The sequence below is a fragment of the Cyanistes caeruleus genome, chromosome Z, assembly GCF_971803275.1.
Source record: "Cyanistes caeruleus chromosome Z, bCyaCae1.hap1.1, whole genome shotgun sequence".
Lineage (NCBI taxonomy): Eukaryota > Metazoa > Chordata > Aves > Passeriformes > Paridae > Cyanistes > Cyanistes caeruleus.
The window spans coordinates 41,993,448-42,013,805 of NC_141732.1; the positions used below are offsets into that span (position 1 = coordinate 41,993,448).

Genomic DNA, 20,358 nt, shown 5'->3' on the forward strand with positions numbered 1-20,358 from the left:
TTTGGGGCATAGCTTGTCACCTTTCACTGGCTTTCTGTGAGCAGAAATAGACATGCAACCTGTGAAGTTCCAAATCAAAGGACTGGGTCTGGCAGGACTATGACAGTCATTTCCAACCCATCCTCACTTGAATTTTCTGTCACTGGACAGCAAGCAGTGCTGAACATTAAATTCCTTTGTAGGCATGGCACAGAACATCCTGCATCTCTTAACAGCAATGCATCTTTTTGCCTGTTCTCTACGGAACAATGTTTGTATCTTCCCAATAAACAGAAAGATTCATGTAATCATCCTACATATCAATCATTACAAAACGTTATAAACAAGAATAAAGCTCATACATATACACCAAAGAAACAGTTCTGTGCTGACATAAAAGCTCTTGTCAAATTCTAGAAAGTTTTGTGGGGAAAACTGTGCTTCATATTTTTGAGTCACCAAGATTATGTCCTTTCAAAAAGTATGAAAGGGAGCATCAGGAAAGAAATTAATTAAAGATGAAGAATTGGTACAATGCTAACAAGACAATATTTGCATCTTTATGCAGAACAAGCAGACAGTCAGGATCAAAAAAAAAAAATTGGTGTGAAAGAACCTTTCCACATGACTCTGTATGTGAACCCTTTGAAAGAGTGTTTCTTGACCAAAAACTTATTGAAACTTACTAAAACTTATAAAAAAGACAAAAGATTATCAGACTTGTTAAGTCCCATGCTTACATGTCAGTCTTGTTCTTCCAATCCCAGCATTATGTTTCCTCACCTCAAATTTGTTTAATACAGCACCAGTACTGAAGCTACTTCTTGCTCAAGAAGGAAATCTCTCCTGGAAAACAAGGTGCCTGTATACCTTAATTAGCTTTGAAGGAATGTTATGGAGGCCACATGATGTTAAAATGGATTGAGCTCTGTTTTCCTGTCTGTTAGGTCGGTGTTGGTTTGCTAAATCATGACAGTAATATTTATGATGCATTTTGGCAACAGAGACAGAAATTTCTTATTGCTTTTAACATCAGTCTTTAGTGGAAACAAGAAATACAGAATCGTGCTCCTTGCTCTGTGTCTCTGCCTTCCACTGTTCTTCACAGAGGCTTTACCTCACTGTGTGGACAATCTCTGTGTAGAAAAAGACTTGTGCAGATATGCTGTGCAGTACGTCTCCAGCAGTGCAATAACCTGAAGCAAAAGCCAATTAACTATATTCCTATGCATGTTCTTCTTTTATCTGAGCACACATGATACACCTATCATTAGCTATGCTAAGCAAAAACAACTGCAAAAGTCCAATATGCTAAAATATATGGAGGCCAAACTCCAGTCCAACAACTAGAACGGGGAATCACCCATGCAGGTAAAACTAAGCAGCAAATATGAATTCCAGGAGCCAAGTATACATACCCAAAGTTGCAACTTTCTCAGGTAGTTTGAGTAGACAATGACCACAGAGGCATGTGTCTATTGTCCTCTTTGTACTGGTACCATTCACAGTCAGAGAGGTCTGCTCAGCCATCCAAAATGTTCTTCTCTTATTCTATTGGCCTAATTCCGAGACAGACCATCTTTGCTGACAGAGGGATGTAGCAGAGACATGCAGCAAAAGTGAAGGGGAGTCCATAGTTTGACATGCAAAAACTGGTTAAACATCATGTTTGAGTGTTAACAGCTTAGTTAGTCAGGAAGATTGTCAGTCTCAGTTTCAAAAGAAGATATCAACATGCAGAGACAATGTAAAAACTAAATGCCAATGGGCAGAAAATCTGCTCCTGAATTCACATTATATTACCTATGCAGTACAAAACCCCATGGGAACAAGAGAAAAATATTATTACTTACTTGGTGATAGTGACACAATTAATGGACTATTACATAGCATTTGACATCTTCTCTTTGTAAATGATACTAAAATTTGTAGAAGTTTCAGGGAAAAAAAATAGACAGGTATGATTTAAGATATAAAAACAGACACTACAATGGAAACTGTACCAAATTCAGTTATGAAATTATTAATTTATAATATTACATAACATAAATAATGAAATATATATAATTTCACATTTTCATAATTTCATTATGAAAGCAAGAATTATGCGTAACTTGTTACCCCAGAGAATTACATGGGAAGATACTCAAGCCCATAAGTTTACTGAACTGACAAAGCCATTTTCACTATTTTACGCAGAAGTACCCCAGGGCAGAGTGTAGCTTTCATCAGGAGACAAACATGCCAGTGTTAATACCTGTGTTAAGAATTTAGATTCACTTAGTATTTGCATAAAGGCTGCTTGTTAAAAGTCTATCAAGCCAATAAACTGATATTGTGGCATGCAGATTGGTGTGTGTGTGCGTGTCTGTGTGTGTGTATGTGTGTGTATGTGTCCAGCAAAAGAGGGCAGCTCTGGAACAGGCTTTGATGTCACAATCCATGGAGGTTCCACAAGTGAAGAAAGAGAAATCCTGAAGAAAACAAGAGAAGGAGATGAGGCATTATTAGCTGGCTGTGGACTGATTAGTTGTAAACAATAACGTTAAAGGCCATGTATGCGAATTGCAATCAACATCATTGTGTTAAAACACAGCCATATTATTTGCAGTGAGCCTACAAGCCCTGATGGAGGCTGAGATTTTTCTGTGCTGGGCACTGTACAAGTTCACAGGAAGAATGAACCTGTCCTCAGCAACTGACACACTGATGGATTATTTTCTGACAGGTAACAAAGTATCTGCCACCAAAGTCTGGCTCCATACTCCGAGGCAAAATCCTTAGCGTGCACACACTCCTCTTTCAGTCATGTTTCATCAGTCCTGTTGGTTTTACTGTTTATTTTCCATCTCCTCTGTACTGCTCCTCAATATAACATCAGCACAGGCACCAGTCACCAGGAGATGGCATCATTAGAAGTTAATAACACCGACTCTTAAACTTTGCAGTCAGATACAAGTCTGAGACTGAATATAGCACTAATGACTGAATTCCTGAGCCTCACAGTACGGATAAAAACTAACATTCCCAAAGCAAACCATAGCAAGTATTTGAGTGCAAGGTGTGAATTTCTAAAATGTAATTTTCAAAATACGAAGCTGCTGCTTTGGCTACTAATCATGCATCTCTCCGTATGAACTAAGGCTGGGCATATTGTCAACACTTAGCAAAGACTGTACTTACTATAGAATCCATGAGAGACAGCTTTTCCTAGGCAATTAGGAAAAAACAAATCTTGGGCTGATAAAAGGAGCATACAATTATATAAATGTTTTCACACACAACATTTATAAAAGCTATGGGAAATAATATATAATTTTTCAAGTGGTGTTTATATCACCATTCTACTCGTGTTAAATCAAACTTGCAGCAAGTGAATAAGCTTGATCTGACCTACTGCAGGAATGAATAGTGATTCTTGTATTACTGTGCAAAGTCTCAGAGAAAGTGAAATAATTGCCTTTAATCTTACTGTTCTATCAAAGAGACTAAGGAACGCACTTGATGGGTTAAGTGTGTCAGAAAGACAAATTATACCAGCTCTGTGTGCATGGATTCCAAGGTGTTGAATACTAATTTTAAAGGAATTTTATCAGATAGCCAGATGAAAAGAAGTAACAGCAACTTGTTACTTTTCAAGAGTATATGCTTTCCCTGGCTGCTGGCAATTAAAGTTTGACAGCTTTTCAAGATAAGCATATAAAATAGGCTTGAAAATATTTGTTTGTAAAATATTCAGGTCTTAGGATATTTTATAGAGTGGAGGTAGAAAAAAAAAAAGCCTATTGTATTTCGATAACATCATTTTGAGACACCATAAATAAGTACATGATGATAGCTTAATTAAAGCACTTCACAGAACTCAGTCTTATAGATTGATGATAAAGAGGAAAATGTGTCAGTGTGTGCAATAACATTCTCAAGAGATAAATTAGTTATCTGTGACATTTATTGTTTTTCCTTAACATTCTCATGCACTGACCTTGATATTCTGCATATGTGATTATCTTAGATGTAATATAAATATTTCTTTAATAATTCAAAATACACTGAAACAGGCACTGTCATATAGGCTGCCTGGTCTCTTGTAACTGTGTCTTTCTGCTCCTGAATACTGATGAGAACTGCTGCTAGGCAAACTAGAGGGTTGCTTTAACCTTATAAAAAGCTATGAGTAAATAGCTCTGCCTGTGATAACACTTGCAGGAACTAAGAGTAAAACAGACTGGTATGTCAGTTACACCAGTGCATCTCAAATCACAGAATTATGAAGGCGAGGAAAAACCATATGATGCTCTAGATGGTGAGCTTTCTTTTGGTGAGTTGAAAAGTCTGTGCTGGGTGTCTGTTTTCCAACTTCACACAATATCTCTAAGGGTACAGCTAAGCTAACACCACAGCTGTGCACCCATTTAAAAGAAGACAGCACAAAAACCTACATGATTTTATCTGTTATTCCAAGAGTCTTTCTCAAACTGTCTCCCTACCTATTTGTTCTCTTCTTGCTAAAATCTACCTGCAAACCCACGTATATCTCAGAAGTGCTACCCATTCATTTCCAAACAGCATAGTCAACCCATCTTTAATTTTGATATGTGAAAGTGTTTTCTGCCCAAAATGCTTCCAGCTGTCACATGGAGCTGACATGCTCACAGGCCTGTGAAGGATCATCTCCCACAGAGTCTGCCCTCTCCTAACAAATTCAGATTAAACTCAAAAGATCCAAGATCTGATTTCTCCTTCTTCCATAAAGAAAAGGCACCAAGAAGAGCCAAGGGAGTTGAATTTCATGAACAACCTGAAGATAAAGTAGGCAAAGTTCAGCTCTAAGAGACAAAGAGCCAGCTCTAAGAGTTGATCAAACAAGACATTTGAGCAACTCATATTTTAAGGTCAGGTTTAAGAGGCAATTTAAGAAAGAAAAAGTGCAGGAGCGGTAACATACTTGAAACCTGGTAAATGCTACTCCTCATACTTAATGCAACCAACAGAAATGTAACATAACAGAAAGGAATTTTTCAGATATAGCTGAAAATTGCAACAGATGATTTTATAGATAGTGGGTACGATGGATTAATTTTGGTTGAAGAGTCTATGCTTCCCCACAGACTGACTTACAAGATATTTCTTCGGTCCCCTTTTAACTTTCTTAAAATCTTAAAAAATTAAGTTTCAAAATAGTGCCAGGACTATTGAAAAACACCTACAAAGTATGAACATAAACAAGATCTGTTTTTGTGATGAGAATCACAGATGTCTCCCAACTGCCTACACAAGATCATGAGTATGAAGTCAAATGTGGGAGTAACAAGGGATTCAAGCTGCACTCTTGGCACTGGCAGCCTTCTTGTCAGGATCAGAGGAACCATTGGTACTGATTTCATGGGGCTTACTTTATACTGAAGGAGGTTACTATTTCAGGCCTATTTCTTTTATAGGGTCATTGGTTTATGTAGTTACCTTAACACCAGCACGTAAGAGGGATTTTTTGACTCTCTGCATCCACAGTCTCCTTAGTCCATATGGCTTTTCATTTTCAGAGCTGCTAAGCACTCATGGCTCACCAATGTCTGTTCTGGTTGCTGACCCCAAGGTCCCAAGAGTATTTACACAACTTGTGACACAATTTGAAAAAAGGGTAGATGCAACAGGAGAACAGCCCACGTAAGGACTTCTCAGAGATTTCTACACTTTCTTGTTTTCACCCTACTAGTCCAAATCAAGTTAATGTGCTTCAACTAGGAACTTCTGCAATCATCCAATGCCTTCATCCATGAGGCAGCTCTCTGGTAGGAAAGTCAGTGACTGACTCAGATGCCTGACATCTACTTGAAAGACATGTACAGAATGTACAGCAAATGTACAGCATTAATGGTATTCACAGCCAGAGGGCAACTGATATGTAATACAGTTCAACAGGGTCAGGTTCTCACATCCCATTAAAATAGGTATTTTTCCCAAAAATTATTGATATGGTAAATTTTTATGTGCATGGACAACATAATGGCTGGAAATTTTGAGCAGTCAGCCTATAGGAAGAACTAGAGAGAGAGAGAGAAAAAAGAAACCATACTTGCTTTGAACATGAAGTAGTACAGCAAACATATTTGCTGAGTGGCGAAGCCCCGTGGGTACTGTGTTGCCCTGATCAGAAGTGACAATGACACAAATGCTGACAAGAATAATCTTCCCTTCTAGACAAGAAATCTCTAAACACAGGTGGAAAGCAAAAGGTATATTTCCTCCTGCTGCTTATAGGTCTTGTTTCAGACATAAATAACTTTTAAATACTTAGAAGTTCCTAATTTTCCTTGTTCATTTAATGAAGTTGTTAATTCTTCTGCAAATCTAGCAGAAGAAGGTGGTCCTTATCCTCTATTGTCAGATGGAATCATAGCATCTTAGAATACTTTGTGCTGTAGGGATGTTCAAAGCCATCTAATCCTACGCCCCTGCCATAAGCAGTGATACCTTTCATTAGATTGGGTTGCTCAGAGCCCTGCCCAGCATGACCTTGAATGATTCCAGGGATAGGTCATCTACCTTTACTTGGGCAATCTGTTCCAATGTTCTACCAGCCACATCATAACAAAAAAAGTCTTCCTGTATTTAGTTTGAATATAGTCTCTTTCAGTTTAAAACCATTACCCCTTGTCTTACCACAACGGGTCCTACTGAAAAGGCATTAAGGGAGCCATGACCCTTTCCTTGTCCACTGATGGAGTGACACCATCACAGTGGGTCAGTCAGGAAGCAATTGCCCTTGGTGAGTTGTTCTGAATCCCCTCCCCACCCTCCACCTGAGCACATCTTCTAGGAGGATGCATTCCATGATCATCCCAAACACAGGTGCTGACAGGTCCGTATGTTCCAGGACCTTCCTTTCTACTAATTTTAAAGATCAGATGCATTGTCTCCCTTCTTCCAGTTACCTGGAACTCCACCAGACTGCCACTAGACTTTTCAAATACCATGAAGAGTGGCTTGGTAGCTACCTCAGCCAATTTCCTCAGAGGTTTTCTGGGATACATCATGTGAGGTCCCAAAACTTAATATACATTCAGGTTCAGTAGCCATGAATCAAAGCCTTACTTACACTGGGAAGGACTTTTCTCCTATAGTCCCTGTCTTGAAGTCCACTTGTGCCAGAGGTGTAGGAAGAGAGATGGACATTGAAAACTGAGGCAGAAGTGTTGTTGAGTACCTCAGCTCTTTCCTCATCCATTGTTACCCATTTGCCAGTAATGCCAGTCCCATCAGGATCAGATCCATCCAGACTTGTAGTTAGAGTAATAAAAGGCAGATTGTTCTCTTCTGTTGAATCTATTCTTGGGCCACCTCCTGGTGGCTTTTCCCATACCTGAACTGTGTGCTTCATCCATCAAGATCCATTAGTCTACACCATGCAGACAACATGGTCCACAGCTGCAGAGTAGCAGTTGACACAAGAAGGATACAAGCACAGACCAGGAACAGGGCATTTAGAGACCACCACCCACTAACCACACCTCTCCACTAACACTTCTGTGTACACAAGGCAGGAAGACAACATGATAGTCCAAGGAGCAGAGCTAAGTATGGGGATGTGCTTTGAGAACACACCCACACACTGACATGGCTCTGAAGAATTTTCTTACATTCAATCTTGTATTCATTTCCTAGAAAGAGAGGTCATTTCTGGGTAAACAAGCTCTATGACAACTTCAGCACAGGTCAAACCTGTACTGAAGAAATTTTGTCTTCAAGTTAAAGACTTTGCAAAATACATTCTGTGAAGGTTCTTCTAGTAACCACAAGGGATGTAATAAATCCTTACATTAAGTTGATTGATATGTCTGACACATTAAACAGTTTAAAATTTTATCATCAATACCTGTGTATACAAGAGACAAGGAAAGAATTTATTCTGTTCATGTTCAGAAAAATGTTCGTAGCTGATGCAACATATAGTTTCCTTTCAACAACTATGAACAAAAGGTTCAACTTCTGATGCAAAATATTAGGCATTTCAATCCCTACTTAGGAAGCGGACAAAATGGTCTAATTGCCCATAGCAGTCACATTTAAACTATTTATCATCTAATGCAGACTGCATTAACTATATACTTTAATGCAAAGGAAAAGAAACAAAAAAAACCCAACAATCAGGTTTCACCCCTCCTTAAAGTTGGCCATTTCACATGTGACAGATCTGTCTCCCAGCTGGCTGCATAGCAGATCTTGGCAACTAAAGAAGCAGAACTTCTGTGGTGCTGGGCTTGCCAAAGTGTGCTGCTGTGTAATGGCCCAGGCCACTCCTTGTACTTGAGTAGTTACATGGTCTTAATCTGCCACGACTCACGTTTTACTTAACACACACCTGGTGATTTTGTAATCTTGCCAGCAATCTCTGCTTGCTGAGGACTGCATTAGCAAGAGACTTTTATAATGGCAGGTTCTGGGAGCTAATGGTTGTTTTGGGTCCCAGTGCTTAAGAGGAACATGTTGGTGATGGCCTTTCATATCTGAATTACTTTCATTGCAGGATTGAGTGTAAGAGTTAAATCAGATTTCTTTCCAGGAAGCACAAAAAAGGCAGAATGGGCCCTCAGATCCTACATTCATGCTCAAACTCTCAGGCCAACTAGAGTAAAGTCTGGTCAGTTTTTTCAATGTGGATGTAGTCTCAACAGGAGCAAAGAATCAGCAAAAGGCAGCCTGCTTATCATCTCAGTTAACTGACTTAGTAAAGCCCTGAGTCACAGATCCCTTCCCTCCAATATATTGGTAGAAGCAAAGTAAGTACATCTGTGCTTGGTTCTAAGTAGAATTTGAGTTAAAACCAGGATTCAGCTGGTGCACAGCAAGGGTACAGCTATCCTTTGTGTATTCACAAAGAAACTGCAACCACAGATTTATCCACGAGCATGAAAATTACTCCTAAAAGCCTCTATCATCCTTCTTCTTACCCTACCTTCTTCCCAAGTAAAATAACTCAAACTCATCCAAAGATGATTTGAGCTTCCATAGAGAAAACATTGAAGTAGCATTTGCCTCTATAAGAGGTACAGAATGCTTGAACATTTAAGGTTTATGGGATATTAAGACAAAAGGTCATACAATCAATACACTGCCCTAAATTTCTACTTCCCTGTCATCAAAGTATCTGACATCATCCCATGGAAATTAAAACTAATGGAAAATCCCCTGTGGACTTTCGTTAATTTGTTAGCAGTAAGTTGGATGTCTCAAACAGCTCCAGTTCAACCCATTCAACTATTTCTAACTGAAGCACCTAAAATTTGGCTGTATATGAGCTATAATGCTATTTTAAAAACCCTTAAGATGCTGTTTACTCCACTGAGATATTTTTTCTCTCCAAGATTTTTACGCCCCAATCCAAGCTCAAACAATATGTGCACTGGAGCAGGATCTGCATTGGCTGATTTTAACAGAGGATCAAAAACTTCTTTCCTACACTCATTAAACTGATGCCTGAGGGTGTCTAGAGCAGTTTTGTTCCTAACTCCAGTGTCGTAATAAGATGGAAAATCATCCATGTCAAAATTGCAGGCAAATCCAACGCATCATAGAAGCCTTTCTGGACAGGTCACTATAGAATTTCATTTGGACTGGAAGGTAGTGTCAAACACATAGAAATGCTAGGACAGAGCAGGTGACACCAGCAGCCTCTTCTTTCTTTTGCAGCAAAATTCTCCCCTGCAGTGCACAGAGCCAGGCTAATTACACTTCCATGGAGAGCATCTGTGTATCTAGGAGCTCCAGTGCCTAAATTTCAGCTTGATACAATTTAAACTACTTGAAAACTTCACAGTCTCAGAAAAAATAGAACCATGAAAAATCTGCAGGCAGGCAACTAATAAGAGGATTACTAAATGCTACTAGTAAATCTTATATATCTAATTTTTCTGATTGTGCAGAGGCAACATCATGATTACAATAAACACTAAGCAGCATCTGTAAATGTTTCAAGTGTCATGTAACTGGTGCTAATAAGAAGTTTTATTCTGCTAATAAAACATGTAAACTCTTCAATCTGCTACTTTACTGACCTTGAGATTATCCTATAACGGGTATTTATAAAGAAAACAATTGTGTGTCAAACACATGGATGATATGATGTAGGCACCATTGAGAATGCAGAGGGAGAATCCTGTTTAGATAAAAGGTATTCTTGTATGTCAACTGAAATTCCAGCTCCTACTTAATCCTGATTTTTTTAGTGTTATTTTAACAATCACAACCACCCAATCCAAGGTTTGGCCCAAGAGAAAAAAAAAAAAAAGACTTTATAAACCTCAGTGAAATTAAGTGCCTCTTTCAGTTACCCAGTCATGACAACTTTCAGTCCACCACTCAGTGTCATGCCCAGCAGGCAGAGCTAGAAACTTTTAAGCAGATGTGTTTTCTCCAGAGGTACTCTCAGAGACACCAACACAATACAGCAGGGTTCAAATCAGTTCATGTGCAACAGGGAAACATCGTGCCCCCAGCATGGTACTGGCCGCAGGACAGTCCATCAAGGATCATCCTGCCTGCTCTTCCACTCTGCAGTGCTAGACCTGCTAAAGGACTACTGGTGGTTTTCCAAGGCAGGTTTTAATAACCTCACACTGCAAATATTTACAGAAGCATGAAAGCCAGTTAGCAATCAGCTTTCCTGGGAAGGTAGTGTGTTGGGTTTTTGTGGCCAGGTTTTAGTATCAGTGAGGGATATAAGGTGGCTTCTATGAGAAATTCTATATCCAGCAAAGCCAATCCCTGGCAGCTTCAAAGATGAATGTGCCACTGGCCAAGGCTGGGCCAATTAGAAATGGTGGCAACACCTCTGGAATAACATATTTAACAGAAAAAGAAGTTATTGTTGAGATGTAAGAGTGGCCAGAGAAAAGCAGAGTGAGAATAAGTAAGAACAACACTGCAGGCACCAAAGTCAGTGCAGAAAGAGAGGGAGGAAGCACTCCAAGCACCAGAGCTGAGATTCCCCCTCAGCCCCTGGCACAGCCCATGGTGAGACAGCTGTGCCCCTGCAGCCCAGGGAGGTCCACAGGGATGCAGAAATCCACCTGCAGCCCATGGAGGAGATGAACATCAGGGCAGGTGGATGCCTGAGAGGAGGCTGTGAGCCCTTAGGAGGCACCTGCTGGAGCGGGCTCCTGGCAGACCTGTGGAGAGAGCAGCCCAGACTGGAGCAGATTTTCTGCTAGGACCTGTGACCCTGTGGCCTGTCCTTGGAAGACTGCACCACATGGTCTAGGTTGGAGCAGTTTGTGCAGGACTGTTTCCCATGGGAGGGACTCACACTGGGGAAGTTTGTGGAGAATTCTCTCCTGTAGTAGGGATCCCCACTCTGGGGCAGGGGAAGGACTACTCTCCCTGAACAAGGGCACAAACGTGTGATGAACTGACTGCAACATCCATTCCCCACATCCCCATGCTGATGGAGGGGAAGAAGTAGAGTTGAAGGAGGGAGAAGGTGTTTTTAAAATATACTTTACTTCTCATTATCCTGCTCTGATATTGTGGGTAATAAATTCAATTAATATCACCAATTCAAGTCTGTTTTACCTGTGATGCTATTTGGTGAATGATCACTCCCAGTCCTTATCTCAGCTCATGAACCTTCATTACATTTTGTCTCCCTTGTCCTTTTGTGAAGGAGAGTGATAGAGAGGCTGTGATGGGTGTCTGGAATCTATACAGGGTCCAGCCACTACAGATAGACACCTAAACTGATTAGACTCCTACTTCTTATATAAGTAATCTGCTCCATTCTGCAATTTGTGAAGTTTGGAGAGGGCTGCTAAAACTGCTGTGATCTGTGTTGCTCCTGGTCCAACGAGGACGTAGCCCAGTAACAACAGAAATCCCTCTTCACAACTTTCTAGCTGCCATTGCATCAATCCAGAGCAAGAAGGTTGTGACTATCAGGTGCACAGTGAATACCAAAGGAAGTTACCCCAACAACGTGGTACAGTAGCTACTTAAAAAACTTACCTCTCCGGATTTTATTTCCTCTAGCATAAGATGTTTACTTAATTGGCAAGATTCTGTGAAATACCTTCTCCTTTTACCTCCTCTCCTTCAGCATCAGGTCTAAGAATACCCACAGAGTGAAGGGTCCAGGCTCACAAAATATGGACCAAATGTACCAGGATTACTTGTGCAAGAGTAAGAGCTGACTTCTACATTTATTTCTAGCTCTCCCACACATGAACAACGGCATAGAGTCAAAACACCAAGACAGGATTTGATTCCTGCAGATAAGGGCTCCAAAGGTTTGCATTCCATCCATTATTTTGCAAATTCGTCTGTGGTCTCTGCTAATGACATTAAGCAGGTGCTTACAAGAACTTTTGCAAACTAGAGATGAGAGCTGTTATACCAGCAGTTTCTGGTAAGCAGCTCTGAGATTTGCTTATGAAGTAAACAAGGGTTGAGGTGCACAAACAGCCTGAATATTTTCCAGGCTGTATATAAAAGCTGCCCTGCTTTTGAGAGTGAACTGTGTTTTTCCAGTCGACTGTGACCTGAACTTTTTTATACATATGGGTAGCCCAGCAGAGTACTTGTTCTGTCCAGGATTTCTGGATGCACCATTTGTCTTGCACAAGAGGTCACTGTGAATGCACAGATGAAATGTTCATTGCAAATACAGTCAGCAAGTATAATAAACAATGTACCTAATCCAGTGCAGATGACTAGAGTGTGTGCAATGTCTTATCACATTTTGGCTGTCCTTTACACAGGGCATCTAAACTGCACAAATGTCAATGCTTCTAGAGAATATCTGAACAGAAACACATGTTCTGATCTGATGAAGCCTGGACACTGAAGCTCCCTCCTGAAAATCGACCTTTGCAAAAGTTTATGGAATATATTGACCATATCATAACATTAGAAACAAAACAAACCCTCAAATTCATTTCAAATTTAGCAAGATGTATTTAGTAAAAAGGGAATGCCACTCAAGTTCTGAGTCAAATGACAACGAAGCAGTTCTGTTGCTCTGCAGCACCATGGTGGTAAGTGCCACTTCTCGATCAAGCCTGGGCTTCCACTTCTTTTTATAGTACAATATTATTTTAGTATTCAGATTGTATTTGTTTGTGATTTCTAAAGCCAGTCAGAATTTGAGCTATTTTTCCAAAAATAGAGTAATCAGCTTAACCTACGATATGTTGTTATTTTTTTTTCAATGCCACATATGTATAATGGTCCTAAAGCTCTGAGACTACATTACCACTGTTGTCTAATGTATGGAGGGACAAGCTGATTTCTGTGCTCTCATATGACATGGGGTGGAATGACACACCAAAGAAAGCTAATAGGTACTGTTTCTAAGGAGTTAAATGTGTTGACCAGGTTTTGGAAATAGTTGGAATTTTCCTTTACAGAAAAAGGTTGTAGCTGCTATGTTTTGCACAGGGTTTTTCTGCTGTAAAGGAAACTGCAGAAAAAGTAAATAAGTAAATATGAACTACAGAAAACATCCATCTAATGGCTGCTGCTTTTTCTATTTGGGGTCTGAAAAAATTACAGGGGAGGTTAAAATAACCAGCAGTTGTATAAGAACTACTTAAGCCAGCATCACATATGGTATATTAGCAATTTAGATGGATTTAATGAAAACTGAGACAAGTGCATACATCTGTCATCAGCCAAACCTACAAAACATTTTCCTCAGAAAATGAAATGTAATGATATAAGCATTCATCTGTAATAGACTTATAACAACTCCAAATGGTAAAACTAGTGCTGCTTTAATGTATTCTGTGAGATAACGCTAAACATACAGACAATTCCTATGACAATTACCTTGAAGAGAGCAGATTTTGTGATAGGTCATAATCAAGCACACATCCTTAGATTAACAACACCAAAGTAGCACATACTTCTGTAAGTCACCCTGTAATGCAAAACCAAGTGTGATTTGTCACACCATTTCAGCCTCCATTACAGCTAAGACAGTACTGTGGAATTTTTCAAGCTTCATTGGAAGATTATTAAAATGGATAGCACTAGCAGGCATTTTAAAGAAAATTCCCATCACTTGCCAAGTCATGCTCTTTGAAGTATCTGCCAGTGTGGGAGGGATGCATGGTCTCAAGGGTCCCTGTGTTTCACGGTCATCTCAGGCAGGGGGCTGCAAAGTTCATTAAATGATCTTATCTCGCTGCTGGTTCTGTTCAAAATAGCCTTGATATGATGAAGGATTTATGTTACCCCCACTTCAAATAAAAAGTACCGAGGGATGCATTTCATTATTGCCCTGTGACACTGGAGAAGCCACGGCTGCAGTGGTAATATTCCTCATTTGTTTGTGTCATACAGAGAATTTATTTGCAAGAAGAGTCCTGCTCCAAAGGTAAGGAAGTATTTGTTTATTGTAGTGAGTTTTCCCTAATAATGTCAGCAAGAAATGCGTTTGCTCTCTAACTTTGATTCTTACAAAAGTATATTCTAGGAAAGATGAGAGTGTGAGGAAAATGCCAGGGAAGAGTGCCCAGTTTAACAGAATTCTAAGGAAGCTGAGTAGCATTGATACAGAAAAGATATTTACAGATAATTTCCATGTCACAATCCTGAATAAAACACTAAGAGATATGGCTGTACATTCTCAGCTGATGGGCTAATGCTAGCCAAGGTTACACACACACACACTCTCATCTCTCAAAGGCTTTTTAACAGTGATCTGCTACTGTGAGGCATTTTAATTCAATGGTAGACACCTTCACCATTCAGAGGATAGGTTTCTCTTGCATGTTTTCTCTGAACTAGATGATCTAACAGAGAACATGAGCCCTGGGCAAAATTTATCTTCTTTGATCCTACACCGAGTCTTCCTGTACTCAAAAATCAAACAACAAAGCAATGTGCATTCAAGATCTTTGACTAATAAATATTAATTTATTCTATATACTTGATCTTATTAATTCAGTAGTTCATAGGAGCAGGCTTTAAATGCATCCAGCAGTGGGGAAAGTCTAATGATCAGAAACAATTTTTGATCTCATGAGCAAACTACAGCCACTTTAAATATGCCTTAGATACTGAAAATTAAAAGTCAATAGTAGTCAAACAAATCTATAGAAAGCTCAGGAAAGACATCTGGGAATTTTTTTCTGCATATCACTTTTGAATACCTGTTTGCTTATTGCTCACCTCTGTGCAACTGCCATCACAGTCTTGTTTGTGTGTGCTGGTGGCAGGATGCGTGGGAATGCAGGCAGCCACCACAGATGCAGGGAGTAGGAAAACCTGGGTAACAGAGGGGTGAAGAAAAGATTATCCAGGGATAGTTTAGTAATACCTGCATGAGTGCAGGTTTGGGCACCACAATGTGAAAAAGACATTAAGCTATTAAAGAGCATCCAAAGGAGGGCAACAAGGATGGTGAAGGGCCTGAAGCAAGAAGGGTCTTCTGAGAAGCAGCTGAGGTCACCTCATTTCTCAGTCTGGAGAAGACTGAGGAAAGAATTCATTGCAGTCTCCAACCTCCTCATGAGAGGAAGAGGAGGGACAGACACTTATCTCTTCATTCTTGCAACCATTGACAGAACACTGGGAATGGTACGAAGCTGTGCCAGGAGGTTTCAGCTGGATATAGGAAAAGATTCTTCACACAGCAAGTGTTTGGGCAGTGGAACAGGATCCCCAGGGCAGTGGCCACAGTACCAGCTTGACAGAGTTCAAGAAGGATTTGGACAATGCTGTGAGGAACGTGGTGTGATTCTTGGGGTTGGTGCTGTGCAGGGTTGGGAGTCGGACACAGTGATCCTTCTGGGTCCCTTCCAACTCAGCTTACTCCATCATTCTATCAAATGCAACTCAAGCAAGAAGTGAAAAGAGACTTTCCAGATGGAACAACAGAGGTGGGGAAACCAGACAGAAAGGTATCTGAAAGAACAGGTCCAAATCAGTCAGGTTAGGTGGGAGGGCTGGAAAGGGAGGTGAGGAGGGCAAGAGAGGAAACTCAACAGACATGATGTCAGAGAAGGGAAAAACAAAGGGACCATTCACAAAACCCCTTGGCTGCAAGGCTGGGGGAGAAGAGACAGTGCAGGATTGTAAGGCAGCTAATAGCAAAATATAAGAAACAGGCATGGGAGCAGAACTTGCATAGCAATACATGAATGGGTTACCTGTAGGGAAATGAAAATATTGATTCCTCAAGTGTTTTGTTCAAAAGATTTTAAGAATTTTAATCTTCAGCCAGAGGACTTCTGAGCCCTCTAGTACATAAAAGCAACACACAGAATCAGTTGCCTCCAGTTTGATAACACCATTACTCAGGTGTCTAATATCCAGAGAAAAGTGGAAGTAGATGAAAAGAACTGAAGCCCACTAGATGAGAAAGACGGAATAAAACACAGTGCATGGCATTCAAAAGCATTGATATTGACACTGTAGTAGTATGAGATGCAAGACCCATGTAGCTACCACAAGCCTTAATATGTTTGTTAGTCTGTCATAAAGGTATCATATGAGCAAAAGTCCAAATTTTCTACCACTGCAAAGCATTTGAAGAATAACTATTCTCCTTATTAGAAAAACTAGTCTCAGATCCATCACGTTTCACAGAAAAGCAATAAAAGATTGTGGGAATTAGGAAAAAGGATAATGATTGAATAGAGACTGCTACATAGTGCTTGAGTGAAAACATTTTCAAATTTTAAAACTGGTTAACGTGCTTGTTAGAAATAATTTGCTAGATGCACACCTGTAACTTCTACTAGTATTGCTCAGTCACGTGTCAGTTTGGCTGTCATTTTCATGCACTGAAAATTCCCAATATGTGGAGAAGTCAAATTAAATTGATTGAAATTTATATCCAGAGAACAATTCCCTGACTGAGTACCCTCTGGTAAGAGCATGTCCTTCAGATTCTGCCAAACTAGGAATTACTGGTGGCAGAATAAATAACTTGCCTAGAATTCCCCCATTTCACAGCAAACTCCAGACAATACTGTTTACAAAGGAAAAGCATAGATGGTAATGCCAAACTGCAAATGAAAATAAAATCATACAGTACTCATGGAAAATCACATATCTTTGCTGATGAGGTAACTAATGAGGTTTTGGAAGAGACTGGGGCAGTTAGGGACTTGTGTGCACCAGAAGACCAAAGCAGTCTTCCCCATCCTCAGGCTGGTGCTCCAGATCATCTCCTCCTGTCTCTGCTCACAAACAAGGCAGAGAGGAAGAGGAAGCTGTGAGAGCAAGCTGTGAGAAACCTCTCCCACAAGTTGCTCATGAGTGGCTTCAAGGCTCAGGCTGCTCATGACATAAACTGCACTGTGCAACAGGCCACACAAACCAAAAGGTACAGGGGATTAAACTAAAGTGCTCTCTTCTGCCTCTGAAAAGTTTTAACCAGGGTGTGGACACCCAAGTTAGACTTGAAACCAGCATGGTTCCTTCCCCTAGGCAGGATCTCAAAGGAAGCATCAGTCAGCCCTTTGAGATGTGAATTTCCACCAAGAGCAGAAGCAGAAATAAATGATACATCCTAGACCCAAGGAAAAAGAGGGAAATCATGAATATGATCAGTAGTCCTATTTTCCAAAATCAAAACAGATTTCTGTTTGTTTTTACATCAAACTGTACCATTACCATAGATAGTATTCTCTCCTGATTTTTCTTTTTTTCATTCAATGCATATGTAACAACCAGAGTCACAAACCATGATCGAAGAAAAGTCAGAACAATAAAATATTGTATTATTTCTAGAGAAATGCATAAAATCCTGAAAACTCTGACTGATTGTGCTTTGTAAGAAACAAAAGCAGGAGGAAAAAAATAGCTCTCCTGACTCACTAAAAGTTTTGTAAATCTTAAAAATACATTTCCTATCACAATCTGTTCTACTAGAGGAAGAAAATCCACACCTTTTTGTACATTTTTTCTTCTGGCTAATAAACTTTTGACTCCCAATTCTCTCCATGAAGAAGTGTTTCTGGTGGTAGTGTTTTCTCCCAGAAACAGTGAATTTCAGCCTCAAACTATTGATTTTTTTTTTTCTTTCACAAAGAAGTCAAGATGTCACATCAAATTGATCTTACATTCTTCTTTTGTTCTACCAACATAATTTTTGACTTACAGTACTAGTGTGACAGCTTCTGTAACTTTGTAAGACCTCCTTTAGCAAACAGAGGCCAGATAATACCAACCTGCTCTAAAATTATTAAATCTAAAAATAAGCAATCATCATTATCATAAGTTGGATAAAGCCTTCCTAGAGTTTATCACATTCTTGCTTTCATTTGAGAGCACCAACATTTGTTCATTGGCTTGCAACCAGGCCTCTGTCAGAGAAGATTACCAGAAAGAGCCTCTCACTATTATTCTCTTGAAGGATTGTCACTAGAGGCTTAAAAAAAGCTTATTTAGTCCTAGCTGTGGCAGGGAGGTTTAAGTCAGAACTAACTGAAAGGTCTATAAAAGTGCATCACAACTCCCTATGTGCTTTAATAGTATATTTCTCCTCACCTGTTCCTTCATACTGAGATTATTTGTTCAGGCTGCTTTGGAGGCTGCTTCCATGAAATCTTTCCCATTCTTCTCTTTCCCTGTTAAATGAGGCCCCTTATCCTAACTACTCTGAATGAGGCTTCAAGGCATGAAAATAAACTGTTTCCAGATGATAACTGCTGCTGCAAAGTCATGATACAGGCTTAAGTCCTGTTACACTCCTCTGAAAACAGCTGAAGTAGGAGAGAAAAATACGATAGCTAGAGAAATAGTGATAGACTTAGTCTGATATCCCTGACTGCTCACATGCACTGAAGGTTTATGTTTTATGAAATGGATGGCAGGACAGAGGAGACTTCAAACATCCATACATATGATGCATAAAGGCATAAGAAACCATGTGAATTATTTCAGTGGAGGTATTGTGCAGTTCATTACAACCACCATGAATGGGCTCAAACAGATAGTTCAAAATATAAGGTAATTTAGGATAAAGTGATTCTACAGTTCAGAGAAGCAAATGCTGGCGTATTTACACACTGTGTTTATCAAGAACATATAAGGATCAATAATAATGCAGAAATTCTGATGTGTTCAGTAACTTTGATACCTAATTGTATACATTTGAGTGTCCTCCAGCCTTAAGGGAAATGAGAACAAAGAATATTAAGAACTGAGGAAGAGAAAATTTGGAACCAAGATATCCATTTATTAACACAATATAAAAGGTCAGGAAAGAAGAATGACTTGAACAATGCTCTTAGTGTACCTGATCAAGCACACACAAAGAAAATACCACAGATGATAGACAGCTAAAAGTACTAATTCCTGTCTCTGCCCCACTTCACACTGCTGAAAAAAAAAAAAAAAATGCCCCCAAAGCTGTAATGGGTAATATTACACACACTTTGTGGTGTCAACAGAGAACATTCTTCTAAATACTGCCTGCATCAGATGTAAAGTGAATGCCAATGGAAACTACTTCTGAATATCTCTTTTAGTGGCTTTAAATTTTTTACTTGTGATATTTTGCTGTGGGGGCAGGTGTTGGAAAGGCACATCTATAAAATGTATTAAATCCAGTACCAAGAACATATACAATCAAATCAGGAGGCATAACATTAAAAAACAGTAAAGGATATATGTATTCTGAAAGTATATGCTTGGGCTCAATTACACCTCGTAGCAATGAGTTCCATAATTTTGCTTTATTCAGGAATGATATTTGCCCTCATATATATGTATATAAAAGATGCTTCCACAGTATGTTAGACAGGAATTCATTATAATTCAGAAGGATGAAGCTATTATGCTTTGCTATCTCTTCTGATGAAGAAACCTGAAGACATTATTTCCTGGCAGTTTATGTTGAAGCCCCAGGTATATAGGGGAATTTTTTCTTCCTGCACTCCAGGAAGAGTTATTCTTGGAGATTAACTCCTAGGGTGGAAAGTCCATTAGTTTTACTTAGATGGCTTTTATCATAGCTTTCTCATACCTTTGAAGATTATTCCTAATACACAAAACATTTAAAAGGGTACTAACTGCCACCCGGGAAGAAATATTTGGGTTGGCATTGATACATATGTGGATATTTATAGAATACATGTATTTTATGGAAACATGCACTTGCATTAAGTGAACTTCTTGACCTGAAATTGGTTATCCCCTAGCACAGCTGGAGGTTTTCAGCAATACTTACAATTCACATTACAGACTAATGTCAACAATTATACATCCAGCTATAATTTGTAAAGGACCAGAAAATACACCCAGTAATTCTTCTCTGCAAGAGTCGGGCTCAGGTACTGTGCTTCTATTATTTGGAGGCCATGAGCTGACATAAGAAAGTTTTACAGGGAACCACGGGGGAGTTACAGGGAAATCCTAACAAAAAGGGGACCT

The 20,358-nt window shown here is 39.5% G+C and overlaps 1 protein-coding gene and 2 long non-coding RNA genes across 4 annotated transcripts in view; 2 read left to right on the top strand and 1 right to left on the bottom strand.

The window, feature by feature from the left end:
- Positions 1-762: 762 nt before the first annotated feature.
- Positions 763-2,361, bottom strand: LOC111941820 (uncharacterized). Of its 2 annotated transcripts, XR_002870289.2 has the most exons (4): positions 2,237-2,361; positions 1,833-1,898; positions 1,398-1,563; positions 763-1,175 (listed from the first exon to the last, which is right to left on the bottom strand). It is a non-coding gene; the product is annotated as an uncharacterized LOC111941820 (long non-coding RNA). The 2 variants fall into 2 exon arrangements; XR_015280561.1 differs by lacking the exon at positions 1,398-1,563 and having other exon boundaries at positions 1,085-1,175.
- Positions 2,362-2,453: 92 nt separating this feature from the next.
- On the top strand, positions 2,454-9,943 carry LOC111941827 (uncharacterized). Its single transcript, XR_002870294.2, has 2 exons — positions 2,454-2,707; positions 9,667-9,943. It is a non-coding gene; the product is annotated as an uncharacterized LOC111941827 (long non-coding RNA).
- A 4,316-nt stretch (positions 9,944-14,259) lies between these two features.
- Positions 14,260-20,358, top strand: part of LOC111941830 (protein FAM240B-like) — an 8,890-nt gene continuing 2,791 nt past the window's right edge. Inside the window, exon 1 of the mRNA XM_023945034.2 lies at positions 14,260-14,347. The gene's annotated coding sequence lies outside the window, so the exon portion shown is untranslated. The remainder of the gene's footprint in view (positions 14,348-20,358) is intronic.